Source organism: Choloepus didactylus, chromosome 3 (assembly GCF_015220235.1).
Source record: "Choloepus didactylus isolate mChoDid1 chromosome 3, mChoDid1.pri, whole genome shotgun sequence".
In the NCBI taxonomy this organism is placed as follows: domain Eukaryota; kingdom Metazoa; phylum Chordata; class Mammalia; order Pilosa; family Megalonychidae; genus Choloepus; species Choloepus didactylus.
In genome coordinates, this window is record NC_051309.1 from 210,646,671 (window position 1) to 210,665,344 (window position 18,674).

Genomic DNA, 18,674 nt, shown 5'->3' on the forward strand with positions numbered 1-18,674 from the left:
GGGTTTTCTAGGAGACGGGGGACAGGCAGAGGCTTGATGATGAAGTAGTCAAAGGTTGACCACATAACAGTGAGGCTTGTGGAGGTGTCTGGGGCTGGGGCTGGGGCTGTGCAGCCATGCTTGATAATGTTGACTTGGGACAGCAGCAGCAGCAGCCTGGTGACCAAAAGTTGCAGCTTGAGAAGAAGAAACAGGGTAGAGAGGTCAAATGCAGACTCTTCATGAAAACCAGTACTTGCGTGAATTTTGATACCACTGTTGCTTAAGTCTGCTAGTGCCACTGGTTATAACATAAGCTGGTACAATAAGTACTCTTTGCTCCACAAAGTTCTTGCATATTTGGAGGCATTTGCAGGTGGCAGGTAGATCACTGAAACCAAGACAGCTGGGTGGGGAGTGTGGTGGTGGTGGTGATGGTATTAAAAGTGGTGGTCATGCTGCTAAAAGTAACCTGTGCATGGATGTCCTAGTGCATGGTGATCTGTATTGACAGGGCAAGTGCTTGGGACAACAGAAAAGTAATGTTGGCATTGCAGGAGGCCAATTTCCATTATAGCACTAGATGTAGGTCTCATATTGCATCATCTCCTATGGAAGTAAAAGTGGTACTTATTGTTTGCAAGAATAGCTGGAGTCTCTCATACTATGGAAGGTTGGCCGCTGGGGACAGCACAAGCAGAATCAGAGACCTGTTGACAGGTAGATGGATCTGTTAACGGAAGTACTTGTAGTTTATGATTCCATTCTCACAGAAGTGGTTGACACTGCAGTAGGTACATCTTCATCAGCAGTAAGGTCTACAATTCCTGCTACATTCTTCTTCAAGGGCTGTATAACAGGAGAAATTCCACTGCAGTTCTGTGAATGCAGTACTGCAGTCTCTTGTGGATGACTTGTATGAAAACTTGAACTTTGGCCCCACTGAGTTCTGGAGTGTCCAAGGGTTGAATGAGACCAATAGCTTTCATCAACTGTTACAATCTCCTACAGCTGAGGTAGCATTAATTTCTTCACTAGCAATTGGCAGCGACCTGGGGGAGTGGATGAAGCTTCTATCATGACAACATCTTCATCAGTACTTCTCTGGGGTGTGAGTGTGTCTATATATATATGCTTTGCCCAAAAACAATTAAATCTTCTGCAGAGATCAAAACCCCAAGTCACTCTCAGGCAAGCAACAACCGGCTGATCCCAGCCTTTCCCAGCCACAGCCCTTCCACAGTTAAACATCTGAAACTAAAGACAAAGAAAATAATCTTGAAAGCAACCAGAAAGAAGTGACCCATTACCTATATGAGGATACTAATTTGAATGACAGTAATTTCTCTTCTGAAACCATGGAGGCTGCAAAGAAGGAGAACAATGTTTTTCCAGTACTGAAAAAAAAATTGTCAAGAATATTCTAAAATCCAGCAAAACTATCCTTTGTAAATGAAGGGGAAATAAAAAAAAATCATTCCCAGACTAAAGAAAACCTAAATAATATTCCATAACCAGATCTGCCCTTAAATATTGTCTAAAGGAAGATGTTCAAACAGAAAGGATATTATAAAAGAAGGAGAGACTTAGACATCAGGCAACAAGAAGGAACCAGGAAAAGGACAGAAATGTGGATAAATAATAGACTCTCTTTTTTCTCAAGAGTTTTATAAATCATATTTATAATTGAATCAAAAAATATAGCCCTATTTTATATTCAATATAATGATATTTAAAAGTTGGGAAGGTAAGGAAAGTGAGATTTTCACACTTCACTTGAAGTGGTAAAATATTGATAACGATAGACCATTATCAGTCACATTTTCATACTGTAATAACCAGAGCAATCAATACAGGGAGATACACTCAAAACATAATAAATAAATCAAGATAGAATCTTAAAAAAAAAAAATGCTCAGGTAACCATCAGGAAGCAAAAGGAAAGAGAAATAGAGTAATGAGAACCAGAGGAACCAGAAGAAACAGGTAGAAATCAAATGATAGGATGAAAGAATTAAGCAGAAAGATATCAGTAATTATCTTAATTATTATCTAAATATACCAATCAAAACATAAAAATGGGCAGAGTGGATTTTAAAGAAAAACAATCCAACCATTTGCTGCTTATAAGAAACACTTCAAATTCAACAACATAGGTAGGTTGAAAGTAGAGGGATGGAAAAAGATGTAGTTGTAAACATAATTTTAAAACTAGGAGTAGTTTTATTGATATCTGAGAAAGTAGACATCAGAGCAAAAACCAAATTACTAGAATCAAAGAGGGGAATTATCTAATGATAAACAGATCATTCCACCAGGAAGACAAAATGATCCAAAATTTGTATGCGCTAAACAACAGAACCTCAAAATACATGAAGCAACAATTAATATAGTTGAGAGAAGAAATAGACTGAGTTATAATTATAGTTGGTACTTAAATACCCCCCTCTCAGAAGCAGATAGTAAAACTAGACACACTTGTAAATAATCCTTGGGACAAAGAGAAATCTCAAAGGAATTAAATAAATTTTAAAAATAAATAAATAGATGAATAGAACTAAGTTGAAAAGAAAAATATGTCAAGATACATTGAATGCAGATAAAGCAATTATGCGGGGGAAATTTATAGCACTAAATACTTACCATTAAACACTTACATTAGAAATCAGGAAAGATTTCAAATCAGTAAGCTAAGTGATGGTAACATGACTATATGTATTTGCTAAAATTTATAGTACTATGCACTATAAAGGGTTAATTTTACTTATTGTAGGTAAATTACCTCTGACAAAAAAATTCTAAGTTCAAACAAATTATCACTAAAGATTTTCTGGGGAGGAGAAATTTAAAGATGTGAGTAATTACTGTATTTAAAAAAGAATGATGATGTAATTAGTTGGAAGCCTCAAAATCAATGGGGGTATTTGTCCTACAGAAGTTCCATCAAAACATTTACTTACCTACTTGGATCTTTGAAAGAAAATATCCTCCTCCCAAAAAGGGTTGGAGGATTTCTGTAAGTCTAGTAACACCTCATCCCCTCAAGAAAAACAGAATAACAAGGTAAGGAAAATGGACTGATATTATTGCTCTTTTAACAGTTCCAAACAGAAAGATGCTATTTAATAATTACCAATAAATTGTTAGTGCTATGCCCATTTTAGGCACTCTCAAAGAACTAAAAGTATCTATAGATAGATACATGGCTTTCCGATAAATGCTGTGATGACGCAAAATTGCTCCTGTTGAAAAATAACAAGGTAGTATTTTTCTAGTTTTATTTGTTGGTCCTATCAGCACACAAATGCTATTTGAAAGGTAATTGTTATTGATAGACAAAATTTTATTGCTTAAGAGATGAAAACATGAGATTTTGGCACAATAAAGTAATTACATATCATTTTATTCCTGGGCACAAAATTAATCATACTTCCAAACTAGCCCTCTCAGGATTTAGTTTCTACAGCATCATTGATCCTCTCTTGCCACTACTATCAATAATTTGCATTTATGGGCATGAAATAGTTCCAAAGTTTTGGCTATACAAAGCTCTGCATTTAGTTTCCTTATGCAAAAGCTAGGTTAGCAAAATATTCTGCTTCAAATACCCAGGGTAAGCCAAATAACTGTTATATTTCTCCTAATGCTTCAGACAAACATTTTTTTACTAGTACTATTCAATAAAATTCAAATAGCTTTCTCTTGGGTCTTTTAACAAAATTTCATCAATGTGTACTTCAATGTCTCCAAACACATTATTTTAATTTGGGATGGGATTTTATTTCTGTCACATTGACAATTGGCACTGTGTAAGAAAAGCTGGAAAATCAGGGTTTTTTTTTTTTTTTTTTCCTGTTCAGAGCAGCATTTTGCATTTTCATTTTTTCACCACTTTTAAAGACTATTAGAGTGTCTACTAGTTGGAATTCTTAGCTAAAAACCATAAAAACCATGGGCAGCCAGCATAAACACCTGCAACTTAGTCAGATTTTTATTGTCTTTATTACAATAAGATAAGAAATGTAAAGCTTTTCAATAGCAGCTTTAAATTGCTACATCATTGAAAGCTATGTCAGACATTGTACCCTTGGAAAAAAATTGATAACAAAATAATTTTGAGAGTGTACATTCAGATTATAGTGATTAGGGGATCAGGAGGCATCCTAGATCTATCACCAGCCAATAGCAAATAGAGTAAATCTTCCCTAGACCTCCTAGAATTCTCTTTACCCCTATGCATCACTTCAGTGCAACCATAAATCTTTTCTATGCAAATATAAATTATTCATGCTAAAATTCTCAACAAAAATTGAAATATGTGTCATTTCCTCAGAGCTACATTACAGTTCTTCCTAATAGCCAGAGGATGGAAGAAGGAAGAGAGAAAGGAAGGGAGGGAGGGAGGGAAGAAAGGAGGGAAATTTGGGAATAGCATGAGACAGACTTTGGTTGAAAGTCCTGGGATATCGCTTTACTAGCTCTATAATGTGGGCACTTTGTTTCTAGAAGCAGAAGTGCTTTCCAGAACACCCTTCTTTGCAGTAACTGTTATGCAATTTCTTGCTTTCCTGGTCCATACTTACTTGGATAAATAATATTTTCCTTATTATTTCTTAAGTCACACTTTGGCATCAATGAGAATAAATATAAAGGGGAAAGTCCAGGACAAGGACATATGGGCTTTTCCAGCTTGCTAGGCCTTTTGTCATACAGTAGCAGAGCAAAAACAATTATGAAGGGTGGAGATAATGTGCTACACATTTGGTTAAACACAAGTGAAGTCTAACCTAACGACATGGCCCCATACAAGGAATATGAAACTTGATCCACACTGACAAAGGATGGGAAAACTTATGGAAATGGACATTGCATGTCATGAAAAATAGAGCTTGCTTCCTAAACATAATCACAATTTGTTTTATGTTGCAAAGGAAAGCTCTGTGATCCACACAGCTTTATTTTCTGAAAATGATTTGCCAAACAATCTCGATGGTTCTAAGTAAGACTTTTCTTTCTTTTTAAAAAAATAAATATTTGCCAACTATGGTAATTGAAAAGCTTTTTATCCACCTCCAACTCTTTACAGAGAATTCCAATTCTAAGATATGAATATAAAATTTTAAATGTAGTGAACCAAAAGCAGCATTGTCTTTAAAAGCATTGTGTGAGCCCAAGCCCAGCTTTCCACCTTCTCCTACCCTATTGTGGGGGAAAAGGGAGTGTAAAGTTCACAGGTCCTCACCTAAGTCAGCAGCTAATGGTGCTGGTGCCCCTGGAGCCCTGGATGCAGTCTCCCCATATACAACTTCCTTTGCATGGAGACCAGCAACGGGTAGATGAAGGGCAAGCCATGGTTTCCTTCACTTTCCCAGTGCTTTATTTTCCATAGGAACACCACAATAGGCTGCCTGGGTACTTCGGACTTTACTAGAGAACTACTCAAAGTTAAGGATATGAAAACAGAAGAGGAAAAACAGTGTCAAGTGCTTGCTTTCAGTAACTGCCCCATGTTCCACGGGAAAAGCTCTTCGTGTGGATGCCATCGAGGGCACACTCGAGTTCCTAGCTGAACTTCCTGACCTCAAATCCATCAATGTTGTCTCCCCAAAAGATACCATAAGAGCTGTGGATTAAGCAAAGCTGAGTTCATCAGACGTGAAGGAAGGATGCCGTCTTGTCAGAGTTACAGTAAGATCTCCAGAAGGGAAATGTCAGAGGGCTATTTATAGTGTTTGGGAGTGTGTGCTCAAGTGGTGAAAGTCAGGTCTTTCAAAGCAGGGAACCGCTTGAGATCAGGCAAAGTTTGTGATATAATGGTTTAAGATTAGTAGATCTCATGAGGTGAAAGTCCTGAAGCAACTCTTGATACCAATTTATTGAATGATACGTGAGTGTTTCCCCAGGTGAGCAGGATATTTGCTCAGACATTCTGGTTTACAGCATTTTCCTAAAGCGAACATTTGAGTAATTTATATGCCTACAGCCTTATTCTCTTGGGCACATTTTTCATGGAACAAATAGTCAACCTATGTTTGTGGAGGCACAGAAGTTTCCCTGGCTTGGCAAGTTAGTCAGGGAGGCCGCCTCCTAAGCATTCTGTGCCTGAAGACAGGCACCAGGCTGAGAGAAAGCCAAAGCATTGTGTGCCTGAAGGCAAGCAATTAAGTTAGAGAACGATGCCGGGTTCCTTCCGTGCCCCTGCTTTCCCACCTGGTTCAGAAGAGATCATTCCCTGAGATTACTATTATCCTCATGCTTGCACCCGAAGATTGTAAACATGCTAGTCTTATGACTTTAGAACAAACGCGGTTGCCCGGGGAAATGGGAAAAACAATTATGTAGCCCAAAGAATGCTTATGTTATATAATCCTGTGCTAAAAAGCTAATAAAGAACTTCTTGCAGGAACAGAGAGATGGAGTCGGCAACCTTCTTTCACAATTGGTGCCCCGTGTGAGGACATTCCAATCCTGACCACAACGTTTGGAAGCTGCACAGTAAGTACAAGTGATTTATTTCCTGGTGGTTCAGTAGTTTCAGCCACTCAACGATATGGGTCAGTCTCTTACTGTTCCCCAGCACCGGTATGTGTTAGCCCTACAATGGCTGCTGCAGGCTAATGGAGCTTCTGTCTCTGAGGACAGTTTGCATTCTTTGTCACATGATATTGTTCAGCATAACCCTTGGTTTCCTGATAAGGGCACATTAGATCTAGATGTCTGGGAATGAATTGGAAGGAATTAAAAATGTGATTTTGAGCAAGGACAGAAAATTTCCTCTAAGACATTTACTACATGGGCTCTTGTTTGCACTGCCCTGACCCCTCTTCATATTGCTGGATCTGAGTTCTCTGAAATTGAGGTACCTAAAAGGGAGACCACAGCTGTCTCTGATAAGTGTCTTCCACCTCCCGAGCCCTCGGCTCCCCTTCCAACAGCTGATAAAGGCGGCAGACAAACAACCATGACCTGGCCTTCTCCCCCTCCTCCTTTACCACTGCTGCCACCTCCTCTCCCTGGAGGTGCCGCACCAGTTTTACAACGCTGTTTGCCTGAAGCGGCATTGGCTGGTGATCTTGTTTGTCCTGTTATGCTTAACCAGCAAAATCAAAGAGCCATTAACTTGTCAGACTTACAAAAAACTCAAAAAAAGTGTTCACGAGAATGGTGCCACAAGTCCATTTACTAAAGGGCTATTGAAAGCTTTGTCTGAAGTTTTTGTTTTAACCCCCCTGGGAATGGGGACATACTTGTGTTTCCACCTCAGCAGGCCCTGTTGATGACGTGGGAAGTCCTGAAGAAAACCACTCAAAAGGCTGAGGTGGTACTGCAAAAAACCAGCACCCCTGTAACTCCAGAAACACTGTTTCTGGCAATGGTTTCTACTATCCATTACCAGAGCACGGTAACCTTAATCTTCCTTTCTTTGTTCTCCTTTCTATTCCCATGTATCTCTGCCCACCTGTATTGGGCACATATTTTAAACCCCACTCTGTTCCACCCAGTAACTTGGGTGGACTCGCCTTTCCCTGTCTCCCACAATGTTACCACGTGGCTAGGTGGAGTGCATGTGCCACCTAGCAGTCCTCTGATTAATAGCAGTCAATGGACCTTGGCTAACAATAGTTTATCTTTCACCTCCTCTCATCTTTCCCTTTGTGTATCTTTAACCAGTGAATATTGCATCAAACCCCATAACCATGCCTGGCTACATAATGCCTCCCAGACACTCACTGTCATATCCACAGAGAGCCTCACTTACGGAAATGAAACTAACCAGAATAATGTTTCTGTGCTGGCTCCAGATCCCCCTTGCACATCTAGATGCAACAAATATAAACCCACGGGCACACCCCTCATTTGGGAAGCATGCAGTGGCAAAAATCCCCATGTCCTTTTCATTCATAACCACTCTATTATTGATTGGAGTCCTGTCAGATGTCTCATGTCCGGCAACCACACATAATTAGTTCATTGGGTCGGAAATCACTCTGTCCTTGTGGCAAACTCCTCTGAACCTATCATTTGGACCAATGGCTCATTAAGTCTTCCCACCCCTCAACTCGACTCCTGGCCGCCACAGCGTACCATGTGGTGGTTAGGACATGTCTTCCAGAAAGTATCCATCTGGCAAGGTAATTATAACTCTTCCAAGCATACAAATATTACTTTCACTCATAACTGCACTCTTGAAGTCCTAGTCTGCACTATGCATCCTTACATATTCCTAATCAGTAATTCCCTTAATATTACCTATTCTAATCATTACAACATTACCTTCTCAAACAACTCATATTTTACTTCTTGTATTTCAAACACTACCATAACTGAGAGGAATATAACAAGTATATTAGTCTTAGAGAAAAAAGCTGAAATATTTCTACTAGTGAATTTAACTCGAGAATGGCAGTCTTCCTCCTCTCTTGCTGTTCTTGAACAGGCTTTGCAAAAAAATCATGTCCCCTGTTTCATATTTACTCTAATTGCAGTTCTTATATCCACTGTTGTAATTTTAGCCTCTGCTACTGCGTCTATAGTAGCTGTCACCCAAACTGTGCAAACAGCTCACTTTGTAAATTCTGCTATTGAAAATGTTAGACAACAATTTATTACTCAACAAAGCATTGATCAGAAAATTCTAACCTGACTTCAAGCCCTAGAGGCTGCAGTTGAATTTGTAAGTGAATGGCAAGATGCCCTTGCCCAGCACCTTACCTTAAGATGTGATTGGCAGATGATGTCTATCTGCGTAACCCCTTTGCAATGGAATCATACACATCACACTTGGAATGATATTAAAAAACAATTATGGGGAAGGTTTCATGATAATTTAACTAATGACGTGGATAATCTAAAAACACAAATTTTAGAAACGCTCCATGCCACCAGAATCAATGAAGAGCGAACCAATGCTATCAATGCTCTGCAAAATCATTTGCAATGGCTAGACCCAAGTTCCTGGGGTCACATATTTTCTCTACCCTCTATAGCTAAATGGCTCTTACTTAGTGCTATATCTTGTGTTTTGCTTTTAAGACTCCGGTGTGGGTGGACCAGCCTAAAAAGACATCATGCCCATTCCCAGAACCCCCATGATATCCCTATGAATGAGCTTTATGTTATTACACAAAATTGTAATCATAATCAAAAGGGGGGAGATGTGGAGGCACAGAAGTTTCTGGCTTAGCAAGTTAGTCAGGGAGGTAGCCCTAAGCATTGTGTGCCTGAAGGCAGGCACCAAGACATTGTGGGCCTGGGGGCAGGTGCCAAGGCATTGTGGGCCTGGGGGCAGGTGCCAAGGCATTGTGCACCTGAAGGCAGGCACTGAGGCTTGTGCACCTAACGGCAGGCAATTAAGTTAGAGAATGATGCCGGACTCCTTTTGTGCCCCTGCTTTCCCACCTGGTTCAGAAGAGATCGTTCCCTGAGATTACTATTGTCCTCAAGCTTGCACCCAAAGATTGTAAACATGCTAGTCTTAAGATTTTAGAACAAATGCGGTTGCCTGGGGAAACGGGAAAAACAATTATGTAGCCCAAAGAATGCTTATGCTGTATAATCCTATGCTAAAAAGCCAATAAAGAACTTCTTGCAGGAAGAGAGAGACAGAGTCAGCTCCCTTCTTTCACATATGTTGACACAGGTTATGTCAGTTTCCAGTCCCAATAATTCAGTTCAGTTGATGCTGGTAGTCTCAATTCTCAGGTCCATCCTCCTCTCAGAAAGTATTTTCTTCCAGTTTCCAAACTGCAGATTGTCATCCTATGCACTTTAAAGAGAAGCACACACACTTTTTAACACTGGAGTTGTTTTTGCCTTTGTATCTAAGCAATATAATTTTCCAAGTCAGTTTCCCTTTCTAGAGGGTTTAGAGTTTTGTGGGGGCCTGGAAAGGATTGAAAATAAGTATAGAACAGTACAAGAGAGGAATTCAAACCAGGCTCCTCTGATATTTCCCCAGTAGTATGAGGTCCAGTGAGATTCTTTCTAATCCAGTAGAAATGTTGAGCATCCTTAGACTCTGTTAAGAGTAGCTCTGCTCCTATGCACCTCTTGACATTTAGAAATGAGTTTGACGGGCCAAGAGGACTTGCCTTCCCAGAGCCCACAATTCCTTCCAGATCACCAGTGGGTACCAGAGACCTTGGAATTCCTTGCCGAAATGCTCCCTGGGCTATTCCAGGATCTGCACAGCTTCTCTGATCCTGTCTTACTGGAGGCAGAAACTGTGCAACTAGTTTATATAGCCTTATGCTCAAAACAAAGCCAAAGGGTGTCTCTTTGAGGAAAAGAGAAAGTGGTAAGAGGGTAATGAAAGAGAAGGTTATGCATGGATTTAAGATTTATGGGCTGCGGTATCTAAATACAAGCTTCCTGTGATACTCCTCATGGAGGTGGGAAACAAAGGGGGACTTGTCTGCAGGCTGGGGCTAAGGGATGGCTTTACCTGTGCTGCCAAGTTTTGTTCCCGAACTCCAAGAAGTCTGAGAAATCTAAATTTGAACTATCCAGGTGGTTAGGAAGTTACGTTTGTCAAGATATGAGGATAGAACACATTTTATTTACAAGTTTATTTATAACTTGTAATATATGGACATATGCACGTGGGCCTCCATATTGTATGCAGCTCCCAATTCACAAAGGTTAGAAGCCCCTCTGTTTTGGTTCGAATATACACATGCTTGCATTTACACACACACACACACACTCTCTCTCTCTCTAAGACAGTATGATCTAGATCAGAGCTTTCTACAGCACATTAACACCCCTTTAAATGGGTTACATCATCTTCCTCAATTCCCAAGTGGGCAGGCAGGACTTAGTTTGCAGAATCCTCTGGCCAGTTGCCTGAAGCAATAAGCAACCTCATTCCATGATGCTGATGATCACCAAATATATTATAATTTTCTATATGTACTAAAATATAAACTTCACAAAGTCAAATATCTGAATGTTTTGTTCACTGATGTGTTCCAAGTTCTTAGAATAATGGTTACCGAAGATTAGCCGCTCAATAATTATTTGTTAAATTAATGAATGACATGAAAAAAAATTGAAAGGCAGTGATTTGCATCAATATTAAGAAAGAAAAAAATTCTCTAAATGTACACACTTTCCCAGACCCCTACAATCATGAAATAGTGCTTAACATTTCTATGAAATGCAGTGTAAGCTCCCATACCCGTAATTGCCCTATGATAAGCCTTTGGTTTTACTTACATTAAAACGAGACCCATTACAGAATATCTGTCCATCTGGTTCCAAAAAAAAAAAAAAAAAAGCCCAAACGTTGCTTTGATTTCCAAAAGTATTTTTTACTGTACCTTAGACTAGAGCTTTTTCCTAGTGAGGCATCCCCAGATTATTTCCACGTGTAGACTGGAGAACGTGTAAGGCTGTACGATTCCCTGATAGAAACAGCAAGCCTCAGGGTTTAGGAAAAATGAAGGAGGATAACACCTTCAGTTATAATTCATTTGGTAATGAATTGTCCTGAATCCATCTTCTAAGGCTTTACGATCTGACAGGAAATTCATCCCAGTTTCCTGGAGGTCTTCAAATCCTTTTCCAAACTAAGTTTTTGTCTCAGGACCTAGACTCTACCTTCCTCTTTCATAGCAATTCAGAAAATATTCTGTCATGTATTACTGTTTCCTTTTCTGAGCTCAGACTTCATGTATTCAAAAATATGAAATATTTTATTTCAACAAGCAAAATTACACTTAGCTTCCATCACCAAACATTTTTCTCCTCCTAAAACATGCAGGATTTACTCAACCCAGGTCTTAGCTTCTTATCTTCTTACTCTATTATAGGATACTTAAATAGTTTTGTTTTGTTTTGTTTTGTTTTTTTAGTTTATCTGTGTTTGTTCCCCTCACGGTATTCAGTCCAAAATAGAGGTGTCATATGTATAAGGAGGGACAGAAAGGGAAAGAGAAGAGAAGATATATGGAAATCATATATCTTCTTTTATGCCCTTCACATTACAGACATCTGTCTTTTTCTGAATCCATGAAGTGAGACTTCTCACCTCCTTCAAGGCTCTCCCAAATACATATTATTTCGAATACTGCTGCTTCTTTCCTATTTGTTGTATGTGTGTGTGCATGTATGAAAGAGACCAAGAGAGAGAAGAAGGAGAAAAAAGATAGACAATATAGAGGAGAAAAAATGAGCAAACCCAAATGTAACTAAAAATCTAATGTATCAGGCATATTATGCCAACATCCCCAATAGATGCAGCAGAGTGATAAGAGCACAAGGTACAGAGGAAGAATATCTTTCTCTTTGGCTTAGTCCCTGCAGATCTGACCAGAGCACTGTTGTTTTTGCATATAGATTCCTGGGGAGATACCTCTGAGAGGCTGATTTCATGATGGAAATCTTTGCACTCCCTGATTTGCAGAACAGGAATAAGACACACCAAACAGGAAAGAAATAAGAAGTTAGTAAGCCATACATTTTTTCTGGCTGCAAACTTAATTAACTCTTAGCAGCCAAAAGCCATTTCCCTTGGAATTAGAGGGTACAGAAAGAGCCAGAAGCAAATAAACAAAATTTCCTTCTTCCTTTCTTAGCTATAATAGTTCCAACTAGTTCATCTGGAAACCAGTGGGCCATATGCTGGTAGAGATTATGTATGTCCCCTCAATAACAGTTTGTCTTGCCCTAGGAGGGGAAAAAACTGTATTGTTTACTGCAATATTTTAAATCCCAATGGTTGTTCAATTATATTAAACTAAAACATGTACACACTTAATTTTGTTTTTCCTACACTATTCATGACAGAAATTACAAGTATATTACTAAAACAATTTTGTTCTTTGAGAATTCACAATATTTCCATCAGTCAGAAGATATTAGATGCTACAATCAGTAACTTAAATATTTATTATTATTGATTAAACACAGTCCTTGCCTTTAAAAAGATACCTTCCAATATACCAACACATGTACTGCAGTCCAGTAACAGGAATGTTCCAGGACTGACTAGTATTTTTATAGTAGAAGAACTCTGTATTTCTTTTCCCAGTTTGTCTTCCTAGTTATTCAAATAAGACTCTTGGGAATGAGCCACAGTACTATTTCCCCTGCTTTTTCCTCTGACTTTCACATCTTCAGCAGGATGCAAACTGAGCTATCAGTAAGATGCCAGCAGACAGAGGTGAACTTAGCAGTCGTATGTCCTTTCTTTATTCTAGCAGTCAAGTACAGTCCTTTCTGAAATTGCAGAAGCCTCTCAAGCATATAATTTATGGCTTCCAATGAGTTTGAACTTCATGCTTGAAGTGATGCACAAGTAAGTGATTTAATTCATGCACCTGTAACTGGATTTTTTCCAGCCATAATGAAATGGGTAAATACTTCAGGATTTGCCTACTATGTATTGCAGAAAGGCATCAGAAAGGCAGTGATTGGCATATTTAGGCAGGAAAAGCAACAACAAGTTTCCAGTAGAGATGTGATAGGCATCTGAGTTCAACGCTTGAGACAAAAATTGAGCATTTCTCAGCTCCCAAGGCCAAGCCCTTTGGCTTCAATGATGTACAATTTTTTCATTACAAACACTATTGTACCCAAAGGAATTCCTGTCAGCTTTGTAATTATTTTCTCAGTTTGAAGTAAGACCTTGTCTTTAATAAGAAAGAGTTTTTGTCATGTGATTGTTCTCAAAATCAACACAGTGCAGAGCATGAGAGCACAGGGGAAACAAATAACAAGGACTCAAAAAAGGAGAAAGGCATTTATTAAAGTAAACGCAAATCATTTCCCCATAGGGATAATCAAAATATAAGTAATTGTGCTGCAGAAAGTACTGTAGTCTGGAGCTACAGATTTTTTTTAATGTCTTTGCCTTTGCCCTCTGTCTTTAATGATAATATTTTAATAGCTGCAATTGATGATGTTACACAAACCCTAATCAAGATGCTTTGAGCTTGGATCCATATAACCCATTTCCATATAATATAGATTCTCCATATATCCCAGTCCACATGGAGACTCAGTGTAGATGTAGCAGACAACTACTCCATCTTTGCAAGGATTGTAAGTGGTTTTTCTTCAGTATATTTTTGTGACCAGTATTTTGTCAATGATCTGAGGCTGTTTTGAAACCTTTGGTTGCTTATTTTGCATTTTGGTATACTAAAGATTGTATCTTGTCCTTGTTTCCTCTTCTCTCTTAAAAAAATCACCAATGGAGTTAGGTATGATAATCCTTGAAATGGACCTATCTTTATTTGCTTAGACTGCCATAACAAAGTACCACAAACTGGATGACCTGAAATACCAGAAATTTATTGTCTCATAGTTCTGGAGGCTGGAAGTCTGAAATCAAGTTTTACACAGGTTGTGCTCCATCTAAAACTGTAAGGAGACGCGTTCCTTGCCTGTCATGGTAGCAGGGCCAGATCATGAAGTTCTTGGAAGACAATATTATGCTTTCAGTTTTTATTTTAAGAGCAATGAGAATCTGTTGAAAATTTTTCAGATGAAGGGAATGATACGATCAATTTGAATTTTTTATAAAACTCTAGTTGAAGTGTGGAGGTAAATTGGAAGAGATCAAAATTAGAAGCTGAAAATTAATTATGGGCTATTATGATAAATTTAAGTGTGACTTGATTCAGCGATTGCTTAGATATTGGCATGAAGACAGGGTAGACACCAGATACTTGTTGGTCGTATAGCCGAATGGATGATAGTGCTGCTGGTTGACTGAAGAAGACTAAAGGATAAGAAGATTGTTTATTGAGGTGGGATGGGGGGAATAAAACAAAGTACATGTTCAGTTTTGAATGCGCTGAGTTTGAACCATGAGAGTCTAGGCAAGAAAAATGGATTTGTAACTTCTCAGCAGGCAAATAGATATTGAATGCATAGGACTATAATTCAAAGGAGTAGCAAGTGAGTGTAGAAAAGGAGAAGTGTCAAAGGAGATTGAAAAGTTGCTGAGGGATAGGAAAGAGCTCAAGAAAGTGTGGTGGCAGGGAAGCTGAAGAAAGGGTGCTTTTCCAAATGGTCAATCGTGCTGAACTCTGCAAACAGGTCAAGGAGGATAAATGAAGATCTTGGTGACATTAGAGAGGAGAGTTTCTATGAAGCAGTTCTGTGCAATAGAACTTTTTGAGATGATAGGAATGTTTTATATTTGTGCTGTCTAATACAATAGCCACATGTGTCAATTGAGTGCTTGAAATGTGACTAGAAGCTGAAGAACTGAATTTTAAATTTTATTCAATTTTATTTAGCACAAATAGCAAATGTAGGTACATATTGAATAGTACTGATGGATTATGGAAAACATGTCAGATTCTGAAAGATTGAAGAATAAAACTGATCATTATAGATAACTTGTTTATGCAGTTTGCCTCCAAAGAAGGAATGTTCAAATGAAAAGGAGCCGGTGAAAAAGGAAAAGTTGAAAATACAGCACTGAGGAAGGGATTGGTCTTAGATAACATGAGGGATATCTCTTCTATCATACCCAAAGGAACAGAATAGCATGTAGATATGAAGAGAGGTCAGTTTGTAGATTTGGTGGTAGAAAATTAGAGTAGCTTCTTTCTTGAGTCCTCTATTTACTCTATAGTAGAAGGAAAAGCCATTCCCTTCGAAAACGGAGGGAGGTGGTAAGACTGAGGGATTCTATGACTCATTTCCGAATGATTTTATCACTTCCTTGCAAGTTCACTTCTGCTAGTTTCCCCTAGGCTGACTCACATTTGCAGCAGAGTATTACAAGGTATGATGTGAGGAGCAGTGAAAGACCTGTCTGTCTAAAAGTATCTCCCTGAATGACCTTCAACTGATGCTGAATTTCCTACCCCTTTAGTCAATCTCCCGATCCTTCTGGAGAAATATGTATTTCAATCAGGATAAAACAGTGAATAAAGCACAAGCATTTACTTCACCTTAGGAAAAATTAGTTTATCTGATTAATTCTAACAGATATTGCCACAAAATGCAAATATGAGAATAAGAAAAGTTTCTGCTTCTGGAGGCTCCTGGAACCCAACATGTGCTAGGCTTCCGGGTAGCTGGGAAGCAATCTCTGATCTCCTTGAGAGGAATAGGCTGGGACAGTACCAAAAAAGGAGGGATGGACATAGTACTGAAACTAAACTTGGCTTACCTGGTAATGATTCTTAAAGGCAATCCTAATTTTGTAGAGTCAATTTTTGAAATATATCATTTTGGGAAGCTTTTATTTTTCTGAGGATAAGAAATTATTCTACTGATCATTTCTCATGGAATGTATATGTATATATATGTGTGTGTGTATATATATATATATATATATATATACACACACACACACAGTCTTAGGCACTCTGTGGCATACTCTATATATACAGTTTCTCATCCATATTAAGCACCTTCCAAGGTGACCAGTTGGTATACAACTAAACCCAGAGAAAAGGTGTGCCAGACTTAGGAGATGTATATATCTTCTTGAAGTTGCTTATAAGAGCTGCTATGGAAAAGTATCAAATTGATTCAATAAACATTTACTAAAGTTAAAGCTATCAGTATTTTTCCTTTCCTGTAACCTCAGTTAGATCATGAAACGTGAGTGCAATTAAAAAAAAAAAAAAAACAGATGGGAAAAGTGAAGGTAAAACAATGACTTGGAGGACAGATTCTGAAAATACTGTAAATGGAAGCAAGAGTTAAAGTTGAAATGTAACAAGAAGAGCAGAAGAGATGTAAACCCAGAGCCCTAACAGGATTCTATTCAATATTTCGATACTGTTGCAGCTGCCGTTTGTTAGCACTCACTCTCAGCATAGCATAATCCTTCTCAGCCTCTTAGGGTAATTGTGCCAAAGAAAACATAGGAGCCAATAGTCACTCTTCTCAAGTGCATTGAACACATGTTACTTTCCTTATATACAACATTGTGTAGCACATGGCTATGTTGGAGAGTTAAAACAAATAGTAAGTACAATTAAATTACTTTGGGACCTAAAATAATTTTTACAACTATCAATATAAATGTTAACACAAACTGGCATGATAAAATATTATGCAATCGCAACATTATTTTAAATTCTATTTATTTAATATTTTATAATTAGTTGTAAGTTATTGTATTAGATTATCCTAGTTCAAGAATATAATTTAAAATTATTCAATAGAATTAACCAAAGCTGAACCTCTGCTTCTTCACTTTACAACTGTTCTGGCCCTAATTTAAACTTTCTGTAATTTTTTTTAAAAAACAGGTTAATTCTACTTTTTTATAATAGAAATGTAAGACCATTGCATGGGAAATATTGTTTTAACAAAATCATCCCTAGGGACTAAAGACAAAGTCATGTACTAAATGTTCTACAATCTGTAAAGAAAGAATATAAGACATTTTTCTCTTATGTTCTTGAGAACCAAAATATTCATGCCAAAACCAAAGGTTATGATGGATGCTTCAAACATACTTCTAAATGAATAAGTGATAGAACTGCTTGTTGGTCTATGTAGTTTTACGTTCTTCCATATTTTAAACATGATTAATGATGATGAGTTAACAAAGTCACTAGCCTGAAGACATAGTAATTTTGTCAGCTGCAATGTCAATATATAGATAATTCAGCGGTCCCAGGACAGCTTCTATAGGTCACGATCCCATTGATCCATGACAAAAGGCTTTCTCCTCAGTAAGGACCTTGCTGGAAGTGACAATTTGAGATCAGACTCAAACTTTGGTGCACATATCACATGAATGCACTTCTTGCATAGGAACACTTTATAATGTGTATGAAGTCTTCTTTGGTAAGAAATGCATTCACTAATCATGAACACTTATGGAACATGCTCACATTTCATTTTTCTACTCAATTATAAACTGATTATTACTATTTGCAAATTTCATTCTGATTACCACATTCACAGTGTCCTTGTTGCATAACGTGTCTCAGTTGGCAATTTAGCCGGTTATTACAGAAATTTCTTAAAAAAGTTTTTATTTACTAGGAGTGTAATATTTAATTTGTGAGTGTTTCTCCGTCTTTTTCTAAAGAAAGCCTCCCCTTCTGTTCTCTGGTCTTCCCTTCAGAATGTAACGGGCTGTAAATTTCTCAGTTGCTTACTTGTAGTGATGCCAGATTTAGCAAATAAAAATATTGCTAGTGGCAGACTTATATTAAAAAAGTATTTGTTGTTTATCTGAAATTCAAATTTAAACGGCATCCTGGATTTTACCTATTAACCCTACTTATTGGATAACTTTGATGAATGACATACGTAGACTGCCCTCTAAAAGCTTTTAATGGTTTCCATCCGAGGATATGCCAATTACAAACCTCTGTGCTTTTAGGTTCCCATGAGAACCCCTGGAAGAGTTACACCAGAGAGATATCGCATATAGAAACCCAAATAGAAAAATGTCTCCATTCTTTTAAGTGTAACAGTTCCAGAGAAGATAGCAGAGTAAGGAACTCCAGGATTCAGTCCTCAGGCAAAACAACTTAAGCAAGCAGGAACAGTGTGAAACAGCTCTTTTGAAACTCCAGAGGACAAAAGAACCCTGTACAGCATCCAGGGAAGAGTGGGAGAAAGAGGCAGATAAATTAGAGTAAAGAACTGCAAATTGCTCTCTCAGCACTACTGGTGAGGCTACTGGTGCCCTCACAGAACAGGCCAGGGGCACTAGAGATTTAAAGACACAGTGGTTCCTCATGGCTGTGAAGGGTGTT

General features: G+C 38.1%; 1 pseudogene; it reads right to left on the reverse strand.

Annotated features, from left to right (window-relative positions):
* Positions 1–48: 48 nt before the first annotated feature.
* Positions 49–7,040, reverse strand: LOC119530633 (annotated as a pseudogene).
* Positions 7,041–18,674: the final 11,634 nt, after the last annotated feature.